This window comes from Acomys russatus, chromosome 1 (genome assembly GCF_903995435.1).
Source record: "Acomys russatus chromosome 1, mAcoRus1.1, whole genome shotgun sequence".
NCBI lineage: Eukaryota > Metazoa > Chordata > Mammalia > Rodentia > Muridae > Acomys > Acomys russatus.
Genome location: NC_067137.1, coordinates 69,628,108 through 69,638,186, shown reverse-complemented (window position 1 = coordinate 69,638,186; position 10,079 = coordinate 69,628,108). Strand labels below are relative to the sequence as shown.

The following is a 10,079-nucleotide window of genomic DNA, read 5'->3' as shown; positions in this document are numbered from 1 at the left end:
TCAGCTATGTTCAAAGCATCTTTATTCATAATAGGCAGAAACTGGAAGCAACCCAGATGTCCCTCAACTGAAGAATGGATAAAAAATGCAGTACATTTACACAGTGGAGTTCTACTCAACCTTTAAAAACAAAGACATCATGCAATTTCCAGACAAATGGATGGAACTAGACATGACCATCCTGACTGAGGCAACTTCAACCCAGAAAGACACTCATGGTATGTACTTACTTATAAGTGGATATTAGCTACAAAGTACAGGATAAAAATTCTACAATACACAGATCCAAAGAAGCCAAGAAAGTCCTAAGGGAGGATACTCGATTCTCACTCAGAAAAGGAAATAGATGTCTGAAGTAGATATAGAGAGGAAACTGGGTGGGAGAGGGAGTAGGGAGGGTAAACTGAGTGTAAATCAGGTGTTCAGAGAGAGGGTGAGGGGATTGAGGGGGAGGACTGGGAGAGAGGACAGAAATTGGTGGTGAGGCATCTCTAGGACAGGGGAAGCTACCGGGTGTCTTTGGGAGTGACCCTAGCTGAGACTTCTAGCAGCCAGGGTTAAGGAGCCTGAAGTCACCACCTCATGTAGCTAGGTGGGACTTCCAGTAGAGGAAGGGGGACACCAATCTACCCATTAAACCTTCAACCCCAAATTTTTCTTGCCTACAAGACCTGGAGCAGAGACTGAGGGAATGTCAAACCAATGAATGGCCCAACTTGAGAGCCACCCTATAGGAAAGAGCCAGACCCTGTCACTGATATTTTATTACCCTTACAGACAGGAGACTAGCATAGCTATCTTCTGAGTGGCTTCACCCAGCAGCCGATGGAAAAAGATGTACAGACCCATGCCAAAACAGTAGGCCAAGCTCAGGGAGTTCTGTGGAAGAGGGAGTGGGAGGAAGGATAGAGGGAGCTAGAGGGGTCAAGGAAGACCTACAGAGTAAATTAACATGGGACCATGGGACCTTATAGAGACTGAACCACCAACCAAAGAGCATGCATGGGCTGGACCTAGACCTCCTACACATATGTAGCAGGTGTGCAGTGTGGTCAACCTAAGAGTCCCCTAACAATGGGAAGAGAGGCTGTGGCTTTGACTCTGTTGCCTGTCTCTGAATCTCTTTCTCCTAGCTGGGCTGCCTTCTCAGGCCCCAGTGGGAGAGGATGCATTTAGTCTTGCTGAGAAGTGAGGTGCCAGGGTGTATTGGTACTCTTTGGGGGCTTTCCCATCTCTGAGAAGAAAGAGAGGGACTATGGGAGAAGGAGGGCATGAGATGGGATTGGGAAGGGAGGAGGGAGGGTGCTTGGATCATGCTGTAAGAGATTAAATAAATAAAAAATAATTAGAAAAAAGGAAACATGTTATAATTTTGATACAAGTGTCATTAGATCTGTCAATTGCTTTATGTAAACATGGATCCTTTAAACAACTCAGTTTTTAAGCCAAGAAGGTAAATTGTATTTACATTATTTGAGTGTTCTTCATTTTCTTTTATTAACATTTTATAGCTTTCAATGCACATTATTCACTTCCTTGGTTAAATTTATTCCTAAGTTTTTTTTTAAAATGCTGTTGTTAATAGAATTGTTTTCTTAATTTATTTTGTGTAATTATTTATGAATATATTGAAATGCTGCTGATTTTTGAACATTGACTTTATAATCTGAAATGTTATAGATTTATTGGTGGAGACTTTCATATATGATTATGTCATGTGTGTCATGCATTCAGGGGCAATTTGACCCTCTGTTTTTAGGATTGTTTGCCTCTTAGTCCTTTGTGTTTCCTAATTACTTCTAATACTAGCTTAAGGAGTTCTAGCATTATGTTGACTAGAAGTTGGAAAGTGGGCATTGACTTGATTCTGGTACAAAAGGACATTAAGTATGATATGATGTGAGCTGCAATTTCTTTGCATATGAATGCATGTGGCATGTGTATATATCTGTTAATATGTGAGTGTACATGTGTGCAAATATGGAAGTCAGAGGTTGATGCCAAATATTTACCTTTGTCTCTCTCCATCTTACATGTATTGAGGCAGGTCTCTCACTGAACCTATAGCTCCCCATTTTGGCAATCTGCCTAGCCAGCTTGCTCTGGGGATACCCTCTCTTTCCCATGGACTGGGTGCCAAAACACTTGGCTTTTATATGGATTCTGGGGAATTGAACTCAAGTCTCCATACTTGTAAGATGAATACTACCTGATGAGCCATCTCTACAGCTATCACTTTTAATTTTGTTATGCATAACAATCACAGCATTAATGTGCATCCCTTCCATATTTAATTAGTTGAGAGATTTTTTTTGTCTTGAAAGGATGTTAAATTTTGTCAAGTGGTTTTTCTCTATCTACCTCAGATTCTTCTTAATGGTCCTACTTCAAAGCATCTTAAGAACCTCAAGGACGAGAAGAAAAATACTGCTTTTGATATTAAAATTACAAAGGAATATTCTTTGTTAAATTTACATACAAAACAGGACAGAAGGCTCCAATAAAAATACTGTTTTCCCCATAGAAATGTAAATAAATATATATTTCTTTGTGTCAGTATTAACTATGAAAAGAGAGTTTGTATTCCTTGGAAATTCCCAGCAGAACTCAGGCTTTAGTTTTAAAAAATAAACTTGAGAACCATTTTTTTTCTAAAGAAAATCTTACATCAAATGACAGCTATGGTCACTTTCCCAGCTAAAGTGATATTCTGCAGTCATTAGTGATGAACCACTTTTACTCCCCCCACAATTTGAAATCAAGTCTCTTTGTGTGTATATGCAAAGAGTGTATATCTGCTTTTGCATATGGTTAGTTTTCAAATAGTAAAGTTTTATTTGCATGGATTATCAAAGTTAATTGTTGACAACATACTCCTTGTAACTTCACAAAAGAGCTTTAATTACTGCTAAGATTGTAACCAAATGTTACAATGGGGGTGCTGATTTGTAAATAATTTTAAGAAATTAATCATATTGAAATTGTGATTTAAAAATATTGCTTCTTGTTAAAGATTTTTTATGTGTGATTTCTTTACAGAAATTGCATAACTCAGATGACCAAAATAATAAATATTTTATCATTTCTATTTTCTACCTTTTTTTAACTTTAAAAAAGTATAGAAAAATTAGACTCATGTGCACTACAGCTATAGCTGGAATTGTGGAATATGGACACACATGAAACAGACACCTAAGCTTGTGTAGGTGTTAATAATGAAAGTAATTATCTTTTCAGTCAGCACAAATCAATGACAAAGGGGTAATGGAAAGCTTTGATCCTGATTGTGAAGAGACATCCAATATAAAGATTATAAAATACGTATAAGATTATAGAATTATAAGCTTCTGGAGCCTCTTTCTGGTCTACTCCACTGTAATATCACAACTCTGTGAGACTATATCAAGTTGAGAGACTAAAATATGAGCATCAACCAAAGTGTTTTGGCAAAGATCAACTCCTTGGTCAAGTGTGGACTCTATTGTATAATCTTCTGCAACTTTGATAAACAAATACCTTCAATTTCACTTTTGGGTTGTCTTTAACTTACTCTTCTATGGGTGGAACAAATAATTTTGGTGAGTAATTCTGCCTCAGTCCGTCTTTATGCTGCTCTATCATGGTACTTGTCATCAAATCTTTGATTTCTTCAAGGATAGCCCAACTTGCTGCCCTTACTAGACAATAGTTCCAATTTTCATTTCACAGGGTAGAAACATCAATGTCGTTATTGCCATAATCTCTTAAGAAACCTCCATATCTGCTATTAGTTTTCAATATGCAAGAGCTATGTATGATCTGCATATCATAGCAAATTTGTTGAAACAATTCATGAATAGTCAGACTATTTTTGATATTATTATAGCAGTGCACTTTTAAAATAATCAAACAGAAGTTCATTGAAAAGCTTGTTTTCCCCACCAAATTGGCTGTTAATCACCTATGATCACTGGAGACCATGGTAGACCCAGATCCCCAACAGAGAGCTCCTGGGAAACAGTCATCCCCATGTCTCATGGACACACAATGTCTGGTGGTCTTGATTTCTTGTCTCAGATTTAATTCTAACACCCCACATTACCTTTTAGTTGATTGCACGAGATCCTTTTCATAGTGCATCACTGACTTATCAAAACCCATGTGAATAATTTTATTGTCCTCCTAGGTGAAGCCAAGTCTTTGAACCATTGACTCCACATCTGCACATGACTGTTTTCTTCTGAGTTGTGTTTAACAAGATGTACTCACAGAATTGAGGCTCTTTGTGCTTTATCATCACACCTGTTGATGTCTTAATCTTCTGGCAGTCATCTTTCTGTATTTGAAGAACAACTTTTACAAATCCCTATGTGTAAGTGTTTTTTATTGGCTAACACATCAGCTTTATATCCACTAAAAAAAGTTTGTCTTTAGTTTTGCTAGATAGAACTGATTGGCATTCTTACTTCTGAAGACTGATCGTTTTATACATTTTGGGAAATGCTAAGCCAAAACTTTGTACACACGCTGCCTGTGTTGATTCTTTGTGTCTTCTTCTAGATGGCAGAGTATATAAATTCCTGTGGACTTTTATGTCTTTGTATCTTATTCCATGTTTTCCCCATTTAGCTGCTGGTCCCTGGCATTCCAGTTTCTCCTGACTATTTTCAGTTAATCATCTGTCTCTTCACCTGTCCATTAGGTTATGAAATATTTGCATTGAGGTCATAATTTGGTTTGGACTTTCCAGTTCTGGGGTTTTAGTTTGTCTCCTTTTGATATCTGTTGTCACTTTTTATATTGTCTGTACACCACTGAAATTGTGTTGCTTATTTTTTTTTCTTGAAGATTTTAAGCACATCTTTCCTGGGACTGACAAAGCCGTTGGCTATTTTGTTTGCTGTTATCACTCCTGGCTCGTATACGTGATATCTTTTCTCATCATGTGCCTGCAGGTGCCTGCATGTTGTGTGTGAAAGAGGATTTGTCAGGGCACTTGAGGCCTTGGGTGATATTCTTTTCCTCTAAAGAGGGCTGCTAAACATCTAGGGTGACCTTACTCCAAGCTCATATTCAATTGTGTACAAGGCTGAGATTAAGGGAGAAAAGTGAGACTCCAAACATGGTAAAGTTGTCTTGGTTTTGGTTTATTACTCCTGGTGAGTCATCTTTTGGAGTCCCAATTCCTAGGTGGCTAGGGCCTAAGTCATGACTTTCCCCACTTTGCTCTCAGAGGTTGTCACGGGCATCTCTGAGGTCACTGCTAGATCATCAGATGTTCTCATGATGTGCCTTTCCCAAGCTGTGGGCTCTGCTTTGCAATTCCTCAGTATTCCTTTCTGTTTCTTTTAAATAGCATTATCAGTTCTTTTGTTTTTAATTAGTATATTTTCATTGTTGAAATTAAAATACAATTACACCATTTATCCTTTTCCCCTTTTTCCTTCCAATCTCTATGACACAAACCTTTTCTGTCAAATTCAGGGCACACACATAGACACACACACACACACACACACACACACACACACACACACACACACACAGAGAGAGAGAGAGAGAGAGAGAGAGAGAGAGAGAGAGAGAGAGAGAGAGAGAGAGCTAAATGTATAACTACAACCTGTTTACTCCATGTAATGTTACTTGTGTGTATATGAAGGCAGACTTTAAGAACGCATTTTAGCAAGGTTTCATACATTGCTTCCTAGAGAGCAGTTTTATTTTTGAATTACATACAGTCTTTCATCATATAACAGACATCTCCTCATGCCTTCTACTCCATTTTATTAGCATCTTTTCTTCTTACCTGTAAGCATCCCTGTGTATTTTCTGTTTTGTGAAATACTTGGAAGAGAAACTTTATGCTTTTTGAAATTTATTATTTTATTTATTTCTAGAGTGGTGCTTTGATTATGTATGGAATTCTTGATTTAAGATCATTTTTATAACACTCTTCTGAATGCATTATGGACATTTTAGTGTGTGTGTGTGTGTGTGTGTGTGTGTGTGTGTGTGTGTGTGTGTGTTTATGTGCATGGGCTCACAAAGGCATAGTATAGTGTATGTGTGTTGTGTTGTATGTACTGTTAGTGTGAGTGTATGCACATTTGTGCATATATGTATAGAACAGAAATTGATGTCTCCTGTATTTCCTTGATCACTCTCCAACCTTATATTCTGGACAGTTCATCAATTCAGCTAGGCTGTCTGAGTTTCAGGGATGAGTCTGCCTATGCACCCTGCATCCAGGGTTGGAGGTTACAGGTATGCACTGCCGTACTCAGATTGACAATTGGGTGCCAGGGAGCCAAACAAGATCCTCATGCTTGTGTGGCCAACACACTATCTATTCAATCTTCCTTATTTCGTTAATTCACTGTTGCTGGTGACAAGAGTTACATTTTTGTATTTTTGGTTCTTAAGAAATTTAACACCAGGAAAAGTCCACATAATATAAGTTCATTTAGAATGCATTGTCTTGAATTACTGTTATCTGATGAAAATACAAATTATAGCATTACCTGCTACCTGCCAAGTTCATAGTCTACTTTCAGCCCTTCTATGAACAAAGCAATTGTTGAACATACATGTTAGGATTGTCTCTATGGCTTATAATTCAGATTTTCATTTTTAAAGGATTTTCCTTCGAAGACATTTATGGTTTTGGCTATTTTGGGGGGTAACTTCTATAATTGATTTCTTTTTATCTGTCTTTACAATCTTAATATAGCTCATCCTTATTTTGCTCTTTTATTGGTGATTCACAAAGTCAAAAACACCTTTGCTCAACTCCATGCATCTAACATTTTATCCAAATATGACATTTTACTTCAAGACAAATGTGTGTTCCATACTTATCATAAACCTATGAAAATATGGGATGAGCATTTGAATCAGCCCATTAATGAACATTATGAGCAATCTTATGACTAACACCCTCAGATAATGAATCAGACGTAGAGGGTCTTATGTAGCTTGTTCCACAGCCTCTGCGTGGAAGCTCCCACCATACTCTCGCCCACTTCACCGTGCTATGAAGTTCCATGTGGCTGTTCTGGCCATTCATCTTTGTCATTTACTATGTTCAAAACTCATCTAGTTCAGTTTCAAGCCAGGCTCCTCAGCACTGGGCGCTGGCCTCTTCTTTCTTGTTTTATCTGACATATCTCATCGATAAGCCTTCTGTCCTAGTTAGGGTGATGAAAGAGCACAACCAAAAGCAAACTGGGGAAAAAAGGCCTTATTTGGTTTAGACTTCCACATCTTAGTCCATCACTGAAGAAAGTTAGGACAGGAACTCAAACAGGTCAGAAACCCGGAGACAGGAGCAGAGGCAGAGAGGGCATGGGAGGATGCTGCTTACTGGCTTGCTCCTTATGGCTTGCTCAGCCTGCTTTCTTATAGAGCCCAGGACCACTAGTGCAGGGGTGACAGTCCATATAGTTAGTCGAGCCATTCCGTATCAATCAGCAATCAAGGAAATGTACCCCAGGCTTGCCCGCAGCCTAGCCTCTGGTGGGGACGTTTTCTTAATTAAGGCTTTCTTTTCCAAAGCAACTCTAGCTTATGCCAGGTTGACATTAAAAACTAGCCTGCACAGTGCTAATTAGTAAGCTGATGAAATCTTTATTGGTGGTGTGGCATTTTGAGCCAGATATTTAGAAAGTAACATGAGCTCTATATGAGGGCTTCTTAAAGGAGTAGTGGAGTTCTAACTCTGTCGATAGCATGTTTCTTCCAAGGGTCTACTGCTTCAAGTTAATCCGAAGGGAAGATATGTTCCACTTTTGGTTGTCGCCGAGTTCCTTCTCCTAACAGGGTTATAGTATATATATATATAACATAACGTACCCCAGGACAAGAAGTGGTGAATCTATTTCCTTGGAACTAAAACATTACTACCTTAAAAGGAGGAATTATGAGTGTCAGAAAAAAAAAAACTATAAAATTTACAAGGTTGGGAACTTCCAAGATTCACGAGGCTGCCTCCCCAGGTTATACAAACTGAAGCAATATCTAGGGAGAAAAATACCTACATATTCTGAAGGGAGCTCTAGGAACACAGCTTTCATTGAGTCATTACTCATGCTGTGCATCCTTTACACTGACTGGACTGTCTTTGAACTACTTATGTTCTGTAACTTATCCCAATAAACTCATTGGTTCACTAAGCTGCACTTGGCTGCAATCTTTTCTTTGGTGGGTTCTAAATGCCCTATCTCTGGTGAGTAGAAGTTTGATCAGATCTTCTCAGGAAAAGTTACACAACTCAGGGAGTGGTCATTATTCATTCCTCAGAGTGACAGATATTCAATGTTCAAATAGGTGATTTGAAGAAGCTTTTGTTAAAAGGTAAAGCTTCCTTCAAGTTTAAATTAATTACATTACTGAAAGTGAACTCAGTGTTAGCTACAATTTGGACATCTTTTCCTTCAACTCTGATAGCTATGGGTTCTTATGGGTTATGGGAGGTAATCATACTTTTTCCATATGTTGAATGTTAAGAAGTACTTTGTTAATCTAGTGTCCTGTTCTTGAGCCAGTACCAGGAGCCCACAGATACTGAAATTGTGAAAGTACTCTGCTGTGTAAAAGTCTGTAGAACTGCAGTGGTGACTTGACTGGGATGAAGCAAAAGAGCATTGGGATAGAAGAAGAAAATGTCTAGCCACATCTTGGCATAGACACTTTCCATCTCTGTGTAAAATTTGACTAATGATATTTGCTCTGATTGAAAGATTGTGAGGAAGAAAAGGACAATGTCTCTAAACAACAGGCAAAAAGTAAGATGTTATTTTTTTTATGTGTTATTGGGGATTTCTGTGACCTCAGTAAAAGAAAGAAGAAGAAAATGCCCTTTCTCTCTCTCTCTCTCTCTCTCTCTCTCTCTCTCTCTCTCTCTCTCTCTCTCTCTCTCTCTCTCCATTTTTTTAAAGCACAGCCTTTATTGGGCTCACACCAGCATACCAGGAGTCCATTGGCCTTGATGATCTCTGTGAACTTGCTGATTTTGCTCTCCATATTCTCCTCTGCCTGCTTCCGTAGCCTCAAGAGCTGCTTCTTCTTCTGATAGTGGATCTTGGCCTTTTCCTTCCGTTTCTCTTCCAGAGTGGCTGTCACTGCCTGCTACTTCCACCCGACCTCATGAGCCAGTCGACCCAGGTAAGCAAACTTTCTGGTAGGCTTCATCCACACCACCTTGAGGGCAGCAGGGACCACCATCCGCTTTTTCTTTTCATAGGGTGGAGGGATCCCATCCAACACCTTGAGGCACTCCAGGGCAGCCTGGCCACTCTTGGTCTTGTGGGGCAGCATGTCTCGCACAGTGCACCAAAAAATGGGGCTTGGGGCTCGGAAGTGGTAGGGGCCTCGGGAGGGGTTGGTGTTCATCCGCTTTCGGAGAAAGGCCAAATACTTTAACTTGTTTCGGTAGAAATTTCCAGAAATGTTGATGCCCTCACAGCGTACAACCACCACTTTGCAGCCCAGCAGCACCTGCTTGGCCACAATGGCCGCCAGGCGGCCCACAGGATGACCTCGGCCATCCAGCGCTAAAACCTGCCCTTCCACCATCTTCGGCAGCTGCCTGGGAAAGCGCCCTTTATGTCTTATCACTGGTAAATTACTGGATTGATTTAGGATTCCTTAATGAAGCAACCGCTCTAATACTGCAACCTTTTAACACAGTTTCTCATGTTGTGGCGACCCCAAACCATAAAATTATTTTGTTGGTACTTCATAACTTTAATTTTGATACTGTTTTGAGTCGTAAGGTAAATATCTGACATGCAGGATGTCTGATATGTGATCCTTGGGAAAGGTCATTAGATCCCTGAGAGAGTTGAGACCCACAAGCAGAGAACTGCTGGACTAGGGGGTTGAAATAACAGCTATTTATTTTTATCACAGTTGTAGGGAGCAGAAGTTCAAGATCAAGTTTTCATGTTTCAATCACATCCTGTTCAGTGTGTGGTGGAAGGCTGTCGTCATCTCTTGCAGAGAGTTCTATTCTTGCTGTGTGAGGGCAAGAGACATATAAGCTCTCTGCAGCTCTTCCTGTAAGGACACTAGTTTTATCAGATCAGGGTCCCACCTTCATC

General features: G+C 39.5%; 1 pseudogene; it reads right to left on the bottom strand.

Moving 5' to 3' along the window:
• Positions 1–8,441: 8,441 nt before the first annotated feature.
• Positions 8,442–9,552, bottom strand: LOC127188603 (60S ribosomal protein L13a-like; annotated as a pseudogene).
• Positions 9,553–10,079: the final 527 nt, after the last annotated feature.